This window comes from Chrysemys picta, chromosome 5 (genome assembly GCF_011386835.1).
Source record: "Chrysemys picta bellii isolate R12L10 chromosome 5, ASM1138683v2, whole genome shotgun sequence".
Classification (NCBI taxonomy): domain Eukaryota; kingdom Metazoa; phylum Chordata; order Testudines; family Emydidae; genus Chrysemys; species Chrysemys picta.
In genome coordinates, this window is record NC_088795.1 from 67,906,818 (window position 1) to 67,929,878 (window position 23,061).

General features: G+C 42.2%; 1 protein-coding gene across 8 annotated transcripts in view; it reads right to left on the minus strand.

The window, feature by feature from the left end:
* Positions 1 to 23,061, minus strand: part of MARCHF1 (membrane associated ring-CH-type finger 1) — a 462,831-nt gene that overhangs the window by 284,962 nt on the left and 154,808 nt on the right. The window lies entirely within an intron of this gene.

Here is a 23,061-nt window from a genome sequence, read left to right on the forward strand (position 1 = left end):
CTTAGTTAGCTCCTCCTCTCACCCCCACTCACTTTCATATTCATTCACTTTCTGGTTCTTGAAAGAACTGAAAGTGGAAATGCAGAGAAAGGATAGATACATTTCCATCCTGAACAGAAACAGGAAGTACCACAATATCACAAACAAAAAGCCTGTTCCCATGACATTTCAAGTCCACTTTTTTGGACTTTGAAGTCTGGATAACTCCTGGATGCTTACATGAACTAAATTTCTGAACTTCCCGAGTCTGGCTCAACACTAAGTGTCTTTTGAGAAAGCTTTTAAAAACTGATGAAATACATAACACTAATCAAAAAAGCATACCCTTTTCAAAAAAAAAAAAAAAAAAAAAAGCAGCTAGTTTTCAATTGACATACTCCCTGAAGTTCTGTATGATAGGGGTTTACAGGACTGGATGTAAACGTTGGTCTTTGCTTTCCTATCACACATTTGGCAAACATATTTAGTCGCTGAAAACAGAAATATAAATGGAAAGAAATATCTGATTACTATTAACTATACTCGCCAATATCCCCAGACTAGCCATGTCATAAATGGTTTTCAGGAGAGGACTGAAATTAAAGTAGTAAATATTTAACGAAAGGATTAAAAGACAGGCTGTAGTTTCATTTAATTTTCATTATCACATTTTGCAATAATAATATTACTAAACAAATGTTTTGGTAAGATATAATTCTTGTTAAAGATGATTTTGCTAAAATATATTTCCCTCACCACTCAAAAATAATTTTTCCTGCTTTTATATCTTTTTTCCAGTTGTCTTTATTGCATCTTTGATAGGCCCAACAGTGCACTCGGCTTTTTAAATTTCTTATCCCGCTGGCTTTTTCTAGCATGCTGTATGAACACACTGCAATAGCCATGAAAATTCACACCTTTTCCTGTCCAACTGCAACTCTCTGATCTGAAACAGAAAATCGCTCAGCTAAAAAATAACTCCTAGCAACATTTTTTATCAGTGTCAAAAACAACTGAAGTGATACATACACCTGAGAATAAGACCAATGATGATAACACACTAACACATGTTTATGAGAAAGATTAGAAATCTCATATCTACAAGACCCGAAGAAAGGACTGAAGGAGGTTTGCTTCATGCTATATCTCATCTAAGACTGAAATAAAGCAGTTACTTTCTAAATCCATAAGACAATCACTGGCTTACTAGCTTAGAAATCAATGCCAAAAGGTCACAATGACCAAGCACAGCTATTATTGACTTCAGGTCAGAAAGATTCATTATATATTCATGATTACAAAGTAAGATTTTTCCCTCTGAGCTCTTCAATGTGAAGATCATATTTGGGTCCCATTAATAGTTGGGTTTGAGTCCATAATCCAATTGTAGAACTTGCAGCTACTACATGGGTGCCCCCCAGTCCCAATGATGCACTGCTGGAGCCCTTTGCTTTAGGAGAGAATGTTGAGCTTCCTCAATTTCCATTGCTGGCACTGCAGGTGCTAAATCAGTACTGAAATGATGAAAAATGGTGTCCTACAGATTAAATAACCAAGTTTATTTATTAGGTTATACACAGTGCACATTCATGACCGGCTGCTTTGGGTGATGGCTGTCCACTTAAAAAACTTGTGCTTGTCCTGACACATTATCTGAACCACCTAGCATTGAGAGCAATTTGGAGGACACTGACCATATCTAGTATCTTGTAAGGCACTGTATTTATGTACAAACCAAACCTAAAAATGAAGGTTTGTCCAAACTCTAATCATCCTCAAGATGCACATGTGCAACTTCTGTGTATTTGGGTATTTAATGGAAGGCAATTTATAGCTATTTAAGCAGATGAGAGCCTACTCAAAGGTCCATAGGAGACAATTATCAAAGGCCTAATAGGTGGGTTACCATGGTGATGAGGCACAAGTGGCAAGTTATCTAGATGCATGTAACACAAACTGTTGGCAACATCTGTTACCCTGGTCTCCTGTTTCCCTGCTACTTCCTTTCTCTTGTATCAAGTGGCCAGACTTGTCATGCTTTTGCAAAATGAGCTGTACTTACTATTGTATTAGGTTACTTATTTTGCTGTAATAGGTGCCTGCAAGAAAAGACATCAAGATACAACATAGCTGCTTTTCCAAAACAAGCTGGAGTCTGCAGATATTATAAAGGTTATATCAGATTATACCAGACCCTGACTCAATTTAACCTGGCCTGAACACAAAGGAGAAAAGAAATCAGTTTGAAAGTGACCTATTCAAACAGAATTTAGGGTTTTACATGCATGGCATTTTGTTTGTTCCCACCCTGTGTGTGTCTTGTAGACTGTATGCACTTCTAGGCAGGGACTGGCTCTTTTGAGGCACGTGCTACAACTAGCACAATGGGATCCCGTTCTCGATTGGAACCTTTAGGTAGTACCATAATACAAATAAAACCACACTAAGTATTACAAAGTAAGAAAGTGAATACACTGATTTGAAAAGGATATAACTAGAAAATCGATGCCTCATGCCATTCCTACTTCGCACCCTATACATAAGAATAATGTTGAAAACACGATCTGAAAGGATAGTGATGTTCTTTTTTCCAATGAGAACAAACCTAAGTATGAAACTACATTGAACAGGCAGGTCTTAGGGTATATTTATTATAACGATCCCATCAGACTATTCCCATGAATCTAATAGGCTAAATCTGATGAGCTCATTAGAAAGTCCTGGAAAGCCCAAAATTTTGATTACAAAAATTAAACAATTTTTGGGGGAAAGTCATAATTTCTTTTTTTTTTTAAACCTTGCACAATGAATTATAGTACAGATGGTTGATATGGGATTGCGAGTCTCCTGGTGAACACTCCAACCCTTTTTGTCTCATTGACCAGTTTGAAATCTTTATAATATCTTTTATACCAAGCGAGATTGTTTACCTTAGAGAGGAGATTAATAAGAATAAAAGGATATATAATAATTGATGGTATACAGAAAGTAGAAAGGGGACTTATGTTGAGGGAGAATAGAAGAACAAAGGGACGTCCAGTATAACTCAAAGGTGGCAAATTCAAAATTGATGAAAGGAAATATTTTCCCCCACTAATATACAAGTAGACTGTGACCCATTGCCACAGGATGTCCCTGAGACCAAGAATTTAGCAAGATTCAGAGAGGAATTGGACTTTTATATTGATAACAAGCATATCTGTGTTATAGATGTAAAGTCTAAAACTAGAGTTTTGGGTGCACGTTGGATGGGATTCTTCAGGGCTTAAGTTTAAGTCTACCTATTAGTAGTTAGGAAGGCTATGTCTACACTTACAGTGCTGTGTAGAGTACAGGCCCTACATGTGTAGCTACATGCCACAGTGAAAGGAAGGCTGTATCTATGCTTATCACTGTGGTGTGTAGCTACATTCTGCAGTGAAAGGCTCTGGCAGCAGTGTGACGGTTCCGGGGTACCCAGGACAGTGTCACCTTATTACCCCCATGCTGGAAGCAGGGGGAGTCTTGCTTATGCCTAAACTGGGTGTCAGCTCCCTGACACCACCAGCCTATTAGCCACCCATGCACACTCCTCTGGGCTATGCCAGCTGTTATTTTGCCATGCAGGTTAACAGCAGGTGAACCCTGGTCCCTTTGAAGCATTCCAGCCTCTTATCCACTGAACTCTCACAGAAATACCAGGTCTGTTGTCCCCAAAGAAACAGTGTACACACCAACTTGTATGACTGAACTCAGGATCAGCACCTTGCTTAATATCACAGCACTGAGATATAGCAAAGACTCAAGATTCAAATGATAGCGCTAGTGTGTAAGATTACTGGAAACAAATGGTTACATATATAAAAAGCATGTTATGATTTTTCTACAGAATGAACTTAAGTAACTGGTCAACCCCCTGTCTAAAGATGTTTCTCACCGCCAAAGTCCTATGCAGTGTTTCAGCCAAGGTTGGCTGAGATCCTGTTTTCATGAATGTTCAGTTAATTTGCTTAGTGCAGGATAAGGGGATGTCTTTTTTGCCTTCTACTTATATTCCCCAAAGTTCGTTTTCTGTATTCTCAGACAGTGTAACCACCTGTGGCTTGTTTTCCCTGTGTGCTGCTGCCCTGTTGACTTTACATTTCTACAATAAACTTCACAGTGAAATGGCTAATCCATTCTGTTAGCTTGCACTGCTTAATTTACATCCAACAGACATCTCTTGTTACAGAAAACCTGTTTTTTCCACTTCTGCTGGTGACTCATACCTTGCTACAGCCTCTAAGAATGTATTTTATAATTTTATATAAACTCCTTACATAGTATCTGTACATACATTTCACAATGATATTAATGAGCGGTGTGACCCCAGCTTTCATTGAAGACCTCACATGTTGTTCTTTGGTGAACCACTACGTACATGCCAGAATCAGGAACTTCCTGTAACACCCTTGCCAGATGGATAGCGGGGTTTTGGGGTTATAAGTAGCAAGGCAGTGGGGAAAGACTCTGGCAGTTCCTGCTGCTGGAACCTTTCACTGCAATGAGGAAAGGCTCTGGCAGTGGGAAGGCAGCAGGAAAGGCTCACCTCCGGCAAACTGCTGGAGCTTTTCCCATTGCCTCCCTGCTGCCAGAGCCTTTCCTTGCAGCAGGAGGCAGCGTGACACTACACTACTAAAAATAGCAGTGTTGTTGTGGGAAGCACTGCTTGGGGATGTACAGAGACATGCAAGGTACATAACCTGGGGATGCAGGCACAGGGCCATCCTTAGAGGGGTGCAGAGCCCAGGACAACCCACACTCCACCCCTTCCCACAAGCCCCCGCCCTGCCTCTTCCCGCCCCTGCTCCACCCCTGCCCGGCTTCCACCCCCTCCTCCGAGCAACACCAGGAGCTGGAGGGGCAGAGCAGAGCAGGCTGGGGCCGGATCTCTTGCTGCTGCTGGCACCAGGCCCACTGCTAGCCCGCCAGACCACCCTGGACCCCGCGTCCCAAAGCTATGGATGGGACGGCTCTGTTCAAGCATGTCAGACACACTACTTGCCTAAGCAAATCTCCCCATCTACACTGCTAGTCATACCCATGTAAGCGGACTATGCAGTGTCTGTAGTGTAGCCACAATCTAAGAGACTTCCTTAGATTATCCCACATCTTCCAAGGTATTTTCCTCTGAAGCATCTGGTGCTGGTCACTGTCAGAAACAGGATACTGGATTAGATGGACCATGGGTCAGATCCAGTATGGCAATTCCTAAATTACTATGTTGTCAAAAACTTATAGCTGGTATTAAGATCCATTATTGTTGAGTAGGTAAATTTCACAGGTGAATCTAAACTGGTGTTAAAAATTTCTTCTAATCCTGGACTTTTCCATCCATCATGTGCATTTATTATTAGTATTTATTATTTCTATTGTGGTAGCACTCAGACACTCAAATCAGAACCTGTGCCTCATTGTATGTGGCTCTGTAGCGCCATAGTCTTAAACTCCAACAACTCTCCCTTAGACAGTATTAGACTACACCCACTTGCTAATGTGAAACTGCCATCATCCCCCTTAAGAGCAATTCTGTATTTGATTCATTTAGTCTAAAGCAGTCTAAGTTAATATAATTTGTATGTAAAGGAGCCAGAAGAGAGATGTCTCGCAAGAAATGCAGCCAATAGTAGAGTGCAAGAATGCATAGGTTAAAGTAGCCCATCAGCTACTTTAAAACAATGTTGCACCTTCCACTGGCTCCTCAGCACATAGCGCCCCCTCCTTCCTTCCCCCATACACCTAAACAGGTATAAAGGTTAGACCAAAACATGACTTACAGACGATCCTGATAATTCATCTCCTGATTGGAGGGCCCATTGTGAATTATTGAGTAAGGCCCACATGTTTCTCGTCTGCACAAAAACTCATGCAGAGGAATAAATTAGTATTTACTCCCTAGGCTACAGTGGAGCTGAGAAACTGATCATTTTCCCCTCCAATCTGTGGAATTCGTAGGTGTACAGAATAGGCAGGGATAGCACCAGAAAAGGTGGCAGATCTCTGATCCGTGTCCTAACCAAACATCCTTCCATGTGGCTTGGCAGAAGTCTCCACTGGTACTCCTTTGAATACCCACAATCAGCCAAGGCAACTGTGCATGGCAAGTAGCCAGGCTGTCATTGGCAGCACTCCGAGCCGTGCAGAGAGGAAGCACAGAACATCAAAGGGAGTTAATGCTGTCCCCCATGCAGAACCTCTCTTTGCAATTTTTCCTGCAACTGGTTCTCAGCCTAGCATGGGAGAGCCACACTGCTTAATTCTGCTCCTTCCCACTCCTGCACTTGCACACCTGACTGCTGCCACTGCCCACCTTTGCCACGGGGATGATTTGTGGAGGAGAAACACAGAATGGGAAATATCCCATGTTGCCAATTTGCCTTCCAGGTGAGCCCACTGTGGCTTTTTCTCTGAAAACATGTTTCCCCTCCAGTGGATGGGAGCAGCGCATATAGGTTTAACTGAACAAATATAAACAAAACAAGGATATCATATCACAAAGTATGCCTTGTGCATTCATAACTGTAGTGTACTCTGAGTTTATGATAACAGTTCATAATACGAGAGTAAATGTATTGATATATTTGGAAAATAAAATGCAAGGTCCTATTAACACAAGACCTACACTTGGACCACAGCTCAAAGAGCCAGGAAGCGATTACTAAAGCACTCAGCTATCAAAAACTTTGGTGAAATGTGGGGAGAGGCTGCTATTTGTTTTATATGAATTCTTAGCAAAGTACATATTAGCAAAGTTATAGTGGGAAAGTAACCATGTCTGTCTTTTATGCACCTATCCCTCTCTCCTCCCCCCTACCTCATCTTCTACCCCTCAATTGGTACTTCTTTACATGTCTTTTTCTTCTCTATTTTAAGAGTTCAGCTATTCTTCAACATGAAACAATCCTACTTAAAGAGAAAACAGTCAACATGAAATGATCTTACATAAAGAAAAAAAGTCAAAAAGAGACTGTAATATAACAGGAGAAATAAGCCAAAACTATTCCAGCCGCAAATGTTAGTTATGTTTGGTTCAAAACATCATTGTTGTTGTTTAAGAAAATAGTTTACAGTGTAATGGGCATGTAACACAATATAAGCTATTGTAACTAATTTATTTTTGTCTAGTAAGCAAGTGTCACATTCTCTGTTGCATATTTGATCCGCAGGCAGAAAACAGGACAGGATCAGGAAAGAAAGATCATAAAACTCCTCCAGTATGCACACTAACTACACCTTTTCCAGGGAAATGTGAACCATTGGCAAAAGGAAGCCAACTTGACCTAAGCAAAGATAAAGCTGGGTGAATACTGCGGGGGGGTTGTTTGGCATTTTTTTAAGCCACAAATATTTGTTCACTTTTAAAAAAATCTGTTTCAAATGTATACACTTTGTATTCACTTTGTGTGAATTTTACGAGTGATTTTACCAGTTGAAATTTTAATTTGAACAGCAATTTTAAGTGAATATTGTAGAATATTCTAGGAGGAACACATTTCAAATTCATAAGTATGAGTTTTTGCCTCTTATACATGATTTTAGGAGCACGTTCATCCAATCAGGGGTCAAAAACCTGTGTGCCAATCAAAACAGCTCATTTTTAAAATTTTGAATATCAAAAATTTGCAGCAAATTACTAGTGGACAAACTTCAGTGCAAGAATTCATAGCAGAAAACATTTTAGTGAATAATTCTAAATAATAAAAACATTCAAGAAGATTGCAGTCTGTTTGTCGACAATTCACATACAGAAGGAGAAACAATGTGTCAGAGAAATTGTTCTATGTAGGAGTTATATAAAGCCATTTACTCTGATGTTTACTGAAATAAAAAAAAAGTTATTTTAGCACATCACACAACACGCCACTAACACTAACAACATTTCTTAATCTACTATATATTTTTACAAAGAAATATCTAGGTAAACAAAACCTGTAATGCAAATAAAAACAGTACATATGTTGTGAGAACAAGTAATAAAGGAGTTACCATACTGGAGTCAAATTTTGTCAACCCAACCAAGCACTCCAAAGTTTCATTTTTTAATCCCAAAATGTTTGAAGGAAGGAAAAATTCTCTTTAATCCTTGGGGATTTAAAACTCTATTTGAGAATCCATTTGCTGGGTACTTAGAGTAAAATTTTCAAAAGTGACTTAGGGCTTGTCTACATTACCCGCTGGATCAATAGGTAGCGATCGATCCAGCGGGGGTCGATCTATCGCGTTTAGTCTAGATGCGATAAATTGACCACTGAGTGCTCTCTCATCGACTCTGGAACTCCACCAGAGCGAGGGGCACAGGCAGAGTCGACGGGGGAGTGTCAGCAATCGACTCACTGCAGTGAAGATACCGTGTTGAGTAGATTTAAGTACGTCTACTTCAGCAAGTTGCATAACTTAGATCGATCCCCCCCAGTGTAGACCAGACCTATGTGATTTAGGACTGGAGCCCAAGTGCCATTTTCAAAAGAGAGAGACATTTAAGAGCTTAAGTCTCACTGAGAGTCAATGGGATTTAGGGTAGGTCTACACTTAAAATGCTACAGCGGTGCCACTGCAGCACTTCAGTGTAGTCACTACTTATGCTGATTAGAGGGGTTCCCCCATCGATTTAGATAATCCACCTCCCTGAAAGGCAGTAACTAGGTTGATGGAAGAACTCTTCCATCAACCTAGGCTGTCTACACCGGGAATTAGGTCTGTATAGCTACGTCTCTCAGGGATGTGGATTTTTCACACCCCGGACAGACATAGCTAGACCAATGTAAGTGTCTAGTGTAGACCAGGCCTTAGACTCTTAAAAGCCACACTCAGTGTGATTTAGGTTCTTTGAAAATTTTGAAAAATCAGTGTGATTTAGGTGCTTTGAAAAATGTATCCTTAGTTTTGTTAAGCTAGTTAAAAAGGGGGGGGGGGGGGAGAGTTTAACAGGCAGCCAGGACTTTACTTTGCTGTTCTCCAAGTTTTCAGTGGTGTTTCATCAATTGTTTCCCATCACATCTGCCCACACAGAATAATACAAGAAATGTCAAAAGTCAAATATATATTTTGTAAAACCATAAGATTCAGAGAATCTGCGACTCCAATGGGAGCAGAGACATGAGTCTGAACTTGTCTATAATAAAGTAATTGACATATAGTTCAAAATACTCTAGGTTATCTTAAGTTAAAAAGGAGAAGCACTTTACAAAAGTAAAGGACTAAATCCCAGCAAACTTTTTGCTGTAAAATAATAGGGCCATATCCAGAGGTCATTACTGAGGATTCTGTAGGAGTTTTGCTTGACTAAAACTGAGTGAGGACTTCAAAGTTCTCTTACAGATAGACAGTCATTTCATTTCTGGCCTTATCAATAAAAGATAACTTGATGTTTAGAAACACAAAAAAATGGTATAATCAAACTAAGAACCGAATCCTGAAACATTACAGAAATAGCCCCAAAATAGGTGCATATTAATGTGGCAAAAGTAGCCAGATTTCAACCCAAAAGGCCAGATTTTCCAGAGTACCTGAGTTACATTCATTGCACCTGACATAGAAAAGGCCAGCTTTTACCCTTTGACCTCCCTGCTACCATCATTCTGTCCCAACTGCACCGCTGAAGCAGCTTAAAAGAAGATGAAGCATGGGCCAAGATCTATGCCAAAGTTGCAACAACTTTCCATTGATGGACTGTATTACATCATCCCATCTAATAAGTTAATATCGTCTCCATAACAAATTGCATTATTTCATCTCCTAACGACTTTCAGAGTTTTACTCTATACAACTACTTTTTATGTTGATGCAGGCAGAAGTTGATCCAAAGATGACCTACATTAATCTTTACAGGGCAGTTCAAGGACTTTGTTTCTTTGAGGTGAAGCAGAGTGTAGCTGACTTCTTAAAAGGAAATCTGTGGAAACATTCTCTCCTTGCTCATCTTAATGAGCCAAGTGTTTTTAATTGATCTCTGCTGCTTTACTTGTCGCTGGGCTCAGCCCATTTATCTCCTTGTCTGGAAGATTTTAGCTGCATTCTTGGCAGAAGAGATAAATCTGGTTTAAGGAACTTTCCTTTCCCTTTCTCCTGTGTGGACTATTTGAATCCTCTCGCTACAAAGATTTAAATGATATTTGTGTGTCTGTTACATTATTATACAGTATCATCCCCATTTCTATGTTCTCCTATCTCTCAAATCTTCAAATGATGCACAAATTTAGAATTAAGTACTGAACAAAAGCATTGCACCTGGAGTTCTTTAAGTTATATGGTCTAGGCTAAACAAATTCCCTCTGTAATATTCTCTAGCTCCATTATGGCTAATGTTAAAGTGTGCCCAGCTCCCAAAGCTTTGCAGGCCAGACTATAATTAATAGTTTGCAACATCAGCCAAGCATTTCACTTCCACAAATAGTGAAGCACATCTTGTTGTTGGCTTTTATTCCTAACTGGCCTTCCCTGCCATCCAGATCAACTGCCAAGTGTTATTCACCAAGCACAGCAAGGACATGTGCAGAAGGGGCATCCAACAATCTACTACTGGCCTTTTAAAAACAAATGATAAAATATTAAAAATACAAATCAAGAAATCCTCTTCCATTTTACTGAGGCTAAGAAACTATAAAATCTAAAAATTAGGAGTAAACACCATTAATACTCATCACTTATACCATATCCTTCCTCCCTTCCTAGAGGAGCTCAAAACGTTAGTTGATTCATCAAAACAACTGCCCACTCACCACTTGCTGTACAGTTCTTTGTAACCATCCTTTCCCACCACTGTTGCTACCTTTCCACTGGTACCTCTTCACACTTTCCACAGCTGAACTTGTGCACGAGATTGCGGATGCCTCATCTCTAATTCCTGGGGCAGTCTCTGAAATTCCCATATGTATAAGGCTAATAGAGACACAGAGGGTGGCCTATCAGTGCACATAAGTTCATCAGCATTGAGTTAACAGCAAAGTGTGTCAACATATTGACAAGGGAATGAGATGTCAATACTTCCCCCCATCCAAAAAAAATACAACTAAACAAACTTTAACATGCAAGAGATATTTGCTCTCCCCTCACTTATGGAGACATTTTGTTATAATCAAATCCTCTAAACACCTCAGAAGTTTATCTTTCTTTAGTGGAGCTTGTCCCCTTATTTCACCTTCAGCAAGTCATAGTGTTCTCTCATTTTAACAAGGCATGAAATTATGCTTGAGAAGTAAATTATCCTCAGGAACACCAGCGACAGATGTTGCATTTCTTAGTGTCATCAGTTTAGATATATCAATTTATATTCCCCATTATATCCTTTATTAAAAAAAAATCTACATAATAAGTAATGAAGCAATAGATGAAAGACCTTTGCAATCATTCATTTTTTTTCTTGGTCTATAAGACAGCTTTGTACTAGCTTATGATCAGGAAGATGCTTACTGTATGCAAAGAGGGCAAAATTAAAACTAGTCTCCCCTTGAATACATTTACAAAATCCAACTTTGTGTCATCTTAAAGTTTAATTCTATATCTAATTTTAACAAGACATGAAGACATAGAAATTGGATGCAAGATGCCTACCTCATCTCTATTGAACCAACAAAACCTTCCATCTAGAGCTGTGCAAAATATTTGTCAATTTTAAATAGAATAAATCTGTGCTTTTTGATCTGCATAAAATGCAAAAACACTCATTTTCCCCCAATCTCTCTATATCAGTTAAAATTTCAGTTCTGTTTCTTAGAGTACATTTGTGAATTTTTGGCTGGGTTGATTAGTTTCATCCCATGCTGAGTTTGAATTTTCGGTGTGTGGTTTATGACCGACTCTGAATGACAATGAATAATCACTGGCCCAGAGAAAGAGCAAGAATGACTATTACCTGGTGGTTTGGGCTTTCACCCAGTAGGTGAGAGACCTAAGTTCAAATCCCTTCACCAATTACTATTTATTTACTGATTGATTAAAAGTGAAACAGCTTCAGATTGAGCATGACCCTCACCAGATTATCCATAGCCTAGTGCCTCATTCACCACACACCTTCTACAGCAAATGAAGCAGGGGTCCTACAGACAACAACAGCCTCCTTTGTGACGCAATATATGGAGATATACCTATCTCATAGAAGTGGAAGGGACCCTGAAAGGTCATCAAGTCCAGCCCCCTGCCTTCACTAGCAGGACCAAGTACTGATTTTGCCCCAGAACCCTAAGTAGCCCCCTCAAGGATTGAACTCACAACCCTGGGTTTAGCAGGGCAATGCTCAAACCACTAAGCTAGGGTGACCAGGCAGCATGTGTGAAAAATCGGGACAGGGGGTGAGGGAGCCTATATAAGAAAGGAGCTTATATAAGAAAAAGACCCCAAAATCGGGACTGTCCCTAAAAAATCGGGACATCTGGTCACCATACACTGAGCTATCCCTCCCCCTGCTCCGTCCCTGGAACAAATCCATTCTTTGCACTGAAAGAGACAGAGCTGACAAAAAAACACTATGAGCTCATGTAATTAAAGACTGTATACATACAAGGGGGAAGAATGTATAGGGAACCTCAGGTCGATCATATTTTAAGTTTTGAGTGCTTGAAATTGCAACCTTAATAATGTTATTTTAATGTAGTTTTGTGTCTTCATAATTTTCTAAATTTTTAAAAAAAAGCAAACAAAAAAATGTCATCACCTTTACATCATATTGACACAGACACAGGACATCAGCAGGGTTGGATCCAAAGCACAGATCTCTGTTTTTTGAGATAATGAAGTAACAGAGCAATAGTATGTTGCCATTCTTATATTTATTTCATTGGACCAGCCAACAGAGAGTTTTGCAGATATTTACTGACGGGAGAGGAAGAGTGAGGCTCAGGAATCTTGGGTTCCATTTTCATGACCTGGAGGGAAATGTGCCTAGTAATCACAGATCCTATGTCTGTTCCCCTGCCCTGATTAACTCTTTCTGCCCTTTCTCATTCCTGTTTTCTCCCCCTCCCCGCTCACAAGTCTTCCAAACCCAGTCTCACTCTTTGGATTCCTCAGCCAACCTCAATCTCCATCTTCACCCCATCCCTAGCTCGTTGTCCTAGTCCCTTTATCCAGCCAGCCCTAGATCTCCTTCCACCCAGGGCCAGCTCCAGGCACCAGCCCAGCAAGCAGGTGCTTGGGGCGGCCAAGGGGAAGGGGCACGTCGGGCTGTTCAGTGGCAATTCGGCAGCTGGTCCCTCTGGGAGGGAAGCACCTGCCACTGAATTCCCGCTGAAGAAGAAAGTGGCACGGTGGAGCTGCCGCCGGAGTGCCACCGATCGCAATTGCGATCGTGGCTTTCTTTTTTTCCCCCGCCGCTTGGGGCGGCAAAAACCCTGGAGCTGGTCCTGCTTCCACCCTCTCACTTCCTTCTCTACAGCTGCTAGTTTCCTTATTCACCTATTTTCACCAGCTCTCTGTCTCTCCTCACTCACTCCCAAGTTCCAGTCCCAGTCTCCTTTATAAAGGAGTCAGCCTCTCCCCCCTCCCTCAGCTCCCAACCTCACCAGGCTCCTAGTCCAATCTACTCCTTTATTCTTCTCTCCCTCTCCCTGCAATCTGGCTCTTATCCACTCTGCATTCAAGACTGGGCACCAGCAGGGGATTAATGAAAGCACAGGAAAGAAATTTCTGCTCGCAGATCTGGTGCTCACTTCCACCCCAACTGAAAGCAGCCAGGAGATGCAACTGAATGGAAAGTCCTGGTTCATTCCTGTTACCAGGGGCTCTGTAGGGATTGCAACTATGCCATTTGGTCACACAGAGGCTGGAGCATGCTTGGTGAAGATGGAATCTTCAGATTTTACCTGCTGAACACTGACTTTGCGCAAACTGCAGTTTTTCAAAGGCTTAAAACTTGGCCACCTTTGGACAGTAGAGCTGTCAATTAATCGCAGTTAACTCCCATGACTAACTCAAAAAACTTAATCGCGATTAAAAACATTATTCATGATTAATCGCAGTTTTAATCACACTGTTAAACAATAGAATACCCATTTAATTTTACATATTTTGGATGTTCTTCTACATTTTCAAAATATATTCATTTCAATTACAACACAGAATACAAAGCGTACAGTGCTCATTTTATATTATTTTTATTACAAATATTTGCACTGTAAAAATTATAAAAGAAATAGTATTTTTCAATTCACCTCATACAAGTACCATAGTGCAATCTCTTCATTTGTAAGTTGTGCTTTCATGATATAGATTTTTTTTTTTTACATAACTGTACTCAAAAACAAAATAATATAAAACTTTAGAGCCTACAAGTCATAGAATCATAGAATATCAGGGTTGGAAGGGACCTCATCTAGTCCAACCCCCTGCTCAAAGCAGGACCAATCCCCACAGGGCCGGCTCTGGCTTTTTTTGCCGCCCTAGGCAAAAAAAGCCCCCCTCCCCTCCCCCCCCCCCGCATGGCAGGGGAGGGTGCCGAGCCCGGCTGCAGGCCCGCAATTCCCGACCGGCCGGAGCGCCGGGGAGCAGGGCGGCGAGCCCCTGGCGGCCAGAGAGCTGGGAGGAGGGCGGAGAGCCCGGCTGGTGCTCTCCGCTCTTCCCAGCGGCCAAAGTGCTGGGGGGAGGGCAGCGAGCCCGGCCGGGGCTCTCCGCTCTCCCCGGCGGCCAAAGTGCCGGGGGGAGGGCAGAGAGCCCCTGGCGGCCAGAGCGCCGGGGGGAGGGCGGAGAGACCGCTGCGGCTCCGCTCTCGGGCCGGAGCCCCCCTCCAGGCGCCGGCCCCCTCCAGGCGCCGCCCCAAGCACATGCTTGGTGGGCTGGTGCCTGGAGCCGACCCTGAATCCCCAACTAAATCATCCCAGCCAGGGCTTTGTCAAGTCTGACCTTAAAAACCACTCAGTCCTACTTCTTGTGCTGTCAAATGTAAGAGAAAAAAGTTTGTTTACATTTATGGGAGATAATGCTGCCCGCTTATTTACAAGGTCACCTGAAAATGAGAACAGACGTTCAACATGGCACTTTTGTAGCTGGTATTACAAGATATTTATGTGCCAGATATGCTAAACATTCATATGCCCCTTTACACTTTGGCCACCATTCCAGAGGAACTCCACGCTGATGATGCTTGTTAAAAAGAAATGCGTTAATTAAATTTGTGACTGAACTTCTTGTGGGAGAATTGTATGTCTCCTGCTCTGTGTTTTACCTGCATTCTGCCATATATTTCATGTTATAGCAGTCTCGGATGATGACCCAGCACGTTGTTCGTTTTAAGAACTCTTTCACTGCAGATTTGACAAAATGCAAAGAAGGTACCAGTGTGAGATTTCTAAAGATAGCTATAGCACCTCAACCAAAGATTTAAGAATCTAAAGTGCCTTCCAAAATATGAGCAGGACGGAGTGTGTGGAGCATGCTTTCAGAACTCTTAAAAGAGCAACACTCTGATGCAGAAACTACAGAACCTGAACCACCAAAAAAAGAAAACCAACTTTCTGCTGGTGGCATCTGACTCAGATGATGAAAATAAACATGCATTGGTCTGCACTGTTTTGGACAGTTATCGAGCAGAACCCATCATCAGAATGGATGCATGTCCTCTGGAATGGTGGTTGAACCACGAATGGACATATGACTCTTTAGCGCATCTGGCACGTAAATATCCTGCGACACCAGCTACAACAGTGCCATGAGAAAATCTGTTCTCACTTTCAGGGGACATTGTGAACAAGAAGCGGGCAGCATTATCTCCTGTAAATGAAAAAAAGGTTTGCTTGTCTGAGCGATTGGCTGAACAAGAAATAGGACTAAGTGGACTTTTAGGCTCTAAAGTTTTACATTGTTTTGTTTTTTGAATGCACGTTTTTTTGTACATGATTCTACATTTGTAAGTTCAACTTTCATGATTAAGCAATTGCACAACAGTACTTGTATTAAGTGAATTGAAAAATACTGTTTATTTTATTTTTACAGTGCAAATATTTATAATAAAAATAAATATAAAATGAGCACTGTGCACACTGTGCATAGTATTCAACGTTGTAATTGCAATCAATATATTAGAGTATCAGAGGGGTAGCCATGTTAGTTTGGATCCGTAAAAAGCAACAAAGAGTCCTGTGGCACCTTATAGACTAACAGACGTATTGGAGCATAAGCTTATGTGGGTGAATACCCACTTGCGTCTGTTAGTCTATAAGGTGCCACAGGACTCTGTCGCTTTTTCAATATATTTGAAAATGAGGAAAACATCCAAAAATATTTATATAAATAGTATTGTATTATTTAACAGTGCAATTAATTGCGCTAAATTTTTAAAATCGTGATAAATTTTTTAAATTGCTTGACAGCCCTATTGGCCGCACCATCTACTCAGGACACTCCCTACACTAACACAGGAACAATTCAACATACCCTTGGAGCCCCGACCGGAGTTATTCTATCTACTACCCAAGATCCACAAACCTGGACGCCCCATCATCTCTGGAATTGGCACTCTCACTGAAGGACTATCCGGATATGTAGACTCTCTGCTCAGACCCTATGCCACCAGCACTCCCAGCTATCTCTGTGACACCACTGATTTCCTGAGAAAACTACAATACATTGGTGATCTCCCAGAAAACACCATCCTAGCCACCATGGATGTGGAGGCTCTCTACACAAACATCCCACACACAGATGGAATACAAGCTGTCAGGAACAGTATCCCTGATGATGACACAGCACAACTTGTTGCTGAGCTCTGTGACTTTATCCTCACGCACAACTATTTCAAATTTGGTGACAATATATACCTCCAGACCAGTGGCACCGCTATGGGCACCCTCATGGCCCCACAATATGCCAACATTTTTATGGCTGACCTGGAACAACGCTTCCTCAGCTCTCGTCCACTCACGCCCCTCCTCTACCTATGCTACATTGACAACATCTTCATCATCTGGACCCATGGGAAGGAGACTCTGGAAGAATTCCACCACGATTTCAACAGCTTCCACCCCACCATCAACCTCAGCCTGGACCAATCTACACGGGAGGTCCACTTCCTAGACACCACAGTACAAATAAGCAATGGCCACGTTAATACCACCCTATATCGAAAACCCACTGACCGCTATGCCTACCTTCATGCCTCCAGCTTCCACCCCGGACACACCATACGATTCATCGTCTACAGCCAAGCACTGAGGTACAACCGCATCTGCTCCAACCCCTCAGACATGTAGGAGAACACTTCAACCTCCCTGGCCACACAATAGCAGATGTAAAGGTAGCCATCTTACAGCAAAAAAACCTTCAGGGCCAGACTCCAAAGAGAAACTGCTGAGCTTCAGTTCATTTGCAAATTTGACACCATTAGATCAGGATTAAACAACGACTGTGAAAGGCTAGCCAACTACAGAAGCAGTTTCTCCTCCCTTGGTGTTCACACTTCAACTGCTAGCAGAGGACCTCACCCTCCCTGATTGAACTAACCTCGTTATCTCCAGACTGTTTCTTGCCAGCATATTTATACCTGCCCCTGGAAATTTCCATTACATGCATCTGACAAAGTGGGCATTCACCCACCAAAACTTATGCTCCAATACATCTGTTAGTCTTAAAGGTGCCACAGGACTCTCTGTTGCTTTTTACAGATCCAGACTAATACGGCTACCCCTCTGATAAAGGGACACTGGAAAATCTAACTTGACACCTGGACTGGTGTCATGATAGGTAAAACTTTACCTCTGAAAGACCTTTCAATGAATCAGACTTTTCCTTTATTTTTTATAGGAGAGAGTCCATTCTCTGTCAAATATTTGTTGCATGACAAAATAGTTTCGTATGCATGTTCCTAACATACTGCATATTATATGTTAATAGTCCTTTAGTGAAGCTGTTAAAAGGTAACTTGTAAAAGGCACATGACAGAAATGGAAGACAACAGACATTAGCTAAGAGCGGGCCAATCCAACTGTGCGAAAAATCCAGCAAAGAATTCCGTTTGCTTGTTAATTCTCCCATTAACGCTAATGGAAGTTATGTGCATATATCCCCCATGCGTGAAAAGTATAATAAACCCCAAAATAGCATAATGAACCAGCCATCAGCTTACTCTAAAATGCACAACTACTTGGTAAAATTATTCAGTTTGGATAATAAAGCCAATGACAAGCAGTTTGGTCAATATTGATTAGAGCGTTTAGGACACTATCAAATAAGATATGTGCTGTAACAACACAACTAAGTGCTGAACCTCAGAAAATATATGCACTACTTCATCAGCACTATCATTGAACTATTCCAGTCTAAAACAAGTCCACACACAAAGTGGAAATCTAACCTCATCTTAAACTAAGATTAAACGAATTATCTCCATGCAACTTTCTGGACACAGAAGCGTTTACTTCCCCCATTTCAACGGACAAATTATTTAGCTATCTTTCAAAGCTCTAGATTGTGAAGTTAGGCACAACTGAGCAAGAGATGGTACATACACTGAATCTGCCTTTCAGGAGCACCAAGGGGCAAAGAAATACCTCTAAGTCACAATACCTCCCCTGCTTCTGAGCAGATAGTAAGTTACTACTAGTATAGTTACTAGACAGCAAGAGTGAAGAAAAGCTGGGAGGATCTACGGTAATATAGTCCAGCAGCAAATTACTACCATCCTGACGTGGCTCAGCTACTCTGGCCCATAAGAACATGGGGTGGAGACAAACCCCTGTTCATTCATTGCCCACCTACTCCAGGGAAGGATCAAACCGCATATAAGCAAAATTACTCACTTAAGTGCCTCGATGCAAGGACTAGGTGGCTCACACAGGACCATAATACTGAGAAGGGTTCTTACTCCCTTATGCAGGCACACAGTCCTAACCAGAATTTAGTCCTAAAGGAGGCTGCACTGTTTCTTCTCTGTGTGTTGGACGCTTGTTGGGTCAGGGATGCATCTATAGACTCTTACCATTTTTCTCTCAACTTTACTGTTCAGGTGTGATGATTAATATGGGCGGGGGGGGGGGCAGTTATTATAAAATGAATGGTCCAGATTTGAGACCACATCTGACCTGTGCTCTGTGAAGTGTGTGTGGGGAAAGAGGCAAAGGTGGATTTAAGAAACCCCTTTGCATTCTCTAGCCAGGTGTTTGTGAGGCCACTTCCTGATGTAAAAGAAAGAAGCCTCAAGGCTTATCTTTCTTATAGCTTGTGCCAATATCCCTGAAGAGCCATTGCTCTACCTGGTGAGGTTGGTTGGTGTGACTTCCTGGCCATGTCCTCATTCCCAACCTACGGGACAGGAGGAGGAGGAGGATGTAGGAGTCAATACTGGGACTCTCCTCAGAGGATTCCCCATTGGGCTGAATCTACCGGGCTTCCAGCTGTTTTCTGCTACCAGAATGGCATACCAAACTTCCATAGCCTGAGATACAAGGGGGAAATCCTACAAATCTCAGGATACTTGTAAAGGACAGTGTCAGTAGCATAGATATTCACTTTCTCTCTCTCTCTCAGGAATGGGGTTCAGGTTGCTGGTTGGTACTCTACAGAGCATAAGAATGTTAGGATGAGCAATTTATTGGGAGGGTGGGGAACTGCAGTTGTTGATATGATAGGATGCTTCCTGCTCCAAGACCTGAACCTTTAATGTCACTAGATGTGCTACCCAATCTATTGTGGAGATATCAACTACCATTCTGATCAGTGGAGGATGGGCCAAGAGAACACCCTGGCAAACAGTGTTCTGTTCTGCCTACCTCCGTAGTGAGTCCAGTATTTCAGAAAGCACTCAACAAGCCTGTCCAAAGACAAGCAACTTGTCATTCATGCATGAAGTTGGTCTAAGGTACAACTGTATGCTGAACCACAAACGGGCATGCAGCCATATGGCCCAGTAACTTCAGGCATACATGGGCCATGATATTGGGCATTCAGAAAAATGTGACTGATCTTCTAGAATAGTTTGTGTGGAAGAAAGGCCCTTGAATTTGTAGAGTCTAGCTGGGGCCCCATGAACTCTAATTTTTTTTTTAAGTTGAATTCAGTTTCAACACTGCTTTATTTAAAATCAACTCATCAATCGAAGAGGTCCAGTGTGAAAATGAACATGACTGAGGACTTATTCATCACATCTGCCTCTTACTAGCCAATCATCTATGTATGGGAAGACATGAATTCCCCCTCTCCACCGTCACGAACTTGGTATAGAAGTGTGGAGCTGATGACAGGCCAAAAGGAAGAACTGTGTACTTATAAAGTTGGCCAGTTATGAAGAATCTCAGGAACTTCTGAGCCTGTGAAGACCAACACCTGGATACAGGCATCCTGGAAACTGAGAACCACAAACCAGTCACTATGATTCAATGCAGGAAGAATAGTAAGCCATGGTAACTATGCAGAATTTTATATACTTGATGAGACTGCGGAGATAAAAGATAGGTCTTCTCTCTCCCTTGGGCTCGGGGATCAGGAAGTACTGGGAGTAGAATCCCTTTCTGCAATGATAATGAGGAACCTCCTCTGTTGCTCCCAAAGCACATATATTCTGGACCTGCTGAAGAAGCAGTGACTTGTGAGAGGGATACCTGAAAAGGGATGGAGTAGAGGAGGCAGAGGGGGAAAAATTGAGAGAGATTGAAAGGCATAACCCAATCCCATAGTGCTTAAGTCCCATTTGTCCAATGATATGGCTTCCCAAGCATTGTAAGAACAAGACAATCTGTCCCTGAATTCAGGAAACAGAGTTGAAACATTCACAACTGGTATGTTGTTCTCAATACAGAAGTCAAATGGGCTGGCAGCCCAAAGGTGGAGGACCACAAACTGGTTGGGTAAAGGTAGATTGATATAGTCTTCTGTTCAACTCCTTTCCCGAGTAGCCTTGGTGCCTTGACTGGTAAGGTGCCTGTGTGAAATACCACTGAGGGCACTTTTGCTGCTGCTGACCTGCAAAACAACCCCTCTTTGTGGCAGGGTTATAAATCCCAAAAGAACAAAGAGTTGTTCATGAGCCCTTAAACCAGTGGTTCTCAAACTTTTGTATTGGTGACCCCTTTCACACAGCAAGCCTCTGAGTGTGACACCCCACCCCCCTGCCCCTTATAAATAAACAAAAACTTTTAAAATATTTAACACTATTATAAATGCTGGAGGCGAAGCAGGGTTTGGGGATGGGGGCTGACAGCTTGTGACCCCCCACATAATAACCTCGTGAACCCCTGAGGGGTCACAATCCCCAGTTTGAGAACCCCTGCCTTAAACAAAGGTGAAGTCATCTCTTTGTCAGAGAACAAATACTGATCATCAATGGGTAAGTCTTCTTACACTGGATCTCTGAAGCTATGCCGGAGTTCTGCCACCACAAAGCCTCTCATTGTACAGGCAGATGCCTTAATTCTAGTAGCTGCATCCATTAGGTCTAATGCAGATTGCAAAACTGTCTTGGCAAGCACACTACCTTCTGCAATGAATGCCTTGAACTCCTCCCTAGAGGATCCAGGTAGCTTGTCTGTGAATTTTGCTATCAACTCCCAATTCACAAAATCATATTTGAACAGCAGCACCTGCTGAGTTGCAATGGATATTTGCAAGGAGGAGGTTGACTTTTCTTCCCATGAGATCCAGACTTTTTGTCCTGGTGCGTGGATTTGTATCTCCCTTATCATGACCTCTCATTAGCTGCTTTTACAACAGAGTTGGGGCAGGATGTGAGTAAAGGCACTCAAACCCCTGAATAGGAACGTAATAATGCTTGTCTGTACATTTTGCTGTAGGCATCAATGAAACTGAGGTACTCCGCAAAGTCTTACCAGGTTCTAACAGTGCTTCATTGATAGGGAGAGCTACCTTCAGGGCCGAAGACTGAAGAATATCTACCAGTTTGTGCATATTTTCTTGTTCAACATGAAGACCCAAAGGCTGAAGCCATTTATCTTAGAAGCTCCTGATGCTCCTTAAAATCTTGAGGCACTGGGGAGGAAGACTCCAGTATCATGGAGTCATCCAGTGAGGCAGATGATGACAGAAGTGGAACCACTGGAATCCCCTACTGCAATACAAATTCCTTTATAAGTGGCTCTGTCTGAACCTGCCCTGAGGAAGAAGCCTCTGTGTTAGTCTGTAACATAGGCAGCTGAGCAGGTGGTATCAAAGGTTGTTCAGGCAACCTCACCCATAGGTTCCACGGAGGCCATTGAGATATAGGATTGGTGGCCAATTGACACTAGGCCAAGAGGTCCTCTCTCTACTATGGGAACAGTGCCAATCCCAGTACTGATCGTGGTCCATAGGGAGGTCTTGACCATCTCCTAGAACAGCGCCTGGATGGCAAGGGAGAGGGGGAAGATGTCCCTGAGCTCAATCCTGATGAACCCCCCAAAGCCATCAGAAAGCAACTGGGGAGCCACCCCAGGTGGAGCAAACAAATGTTAGCCTCATCTAAAACCCAAAATGGCCACTGCATTAGCAACAAGGTCAGTAGAGAGGTTAGCACCCTAAAGACTCCCATTCGGTAGCAACACCAAGGATGGCACCAGCACCAAGGTCGGTACTGATCCTGAAGATGTGATCTGTACTGCAGTCCATGTCAGAACTGAAGATAGCAACTCTGCTGATGGTACCAATCAGAAGGCAGACCTCAAATATCCACTCTGATTTAGGCAGTGCCAAAGACAGTGCTAACAACGGGAACACATCTGCAATCACTCCAGGTGGCGCCATCCATACGGACGAGGATCTGGCAGTTGAATGCTCCTGAATTATTGTGGAATCAGGAACGGAGCGGCAAAGCAACCCTGATATTACCTAGTATGCTAATGGCATGGAAATATTTGGTGCCGATGTCATTGGTACTGAACTCAACAGTTAGAGTTCTCACCAAGGGTTTGATACTAAAATGCTTGTTTACTCACATTAGCAATCCACATGAGTATGACTATTGATTGCATGGGGATTACACTTTTGCTGGGGACTTTTGATTTTAAATGGGACTGCTTCTTTCACAGCAGTGGATTGCAGAATCAGATACCAGGTTTTTAAGTGTGTGCTCTGAAAGGATTAGTAATGGGCAACAACATTTAGGATTGCGGTACACAGCTTTGTAGTTTATTGACAAAAACCTGTCCTTTGCCA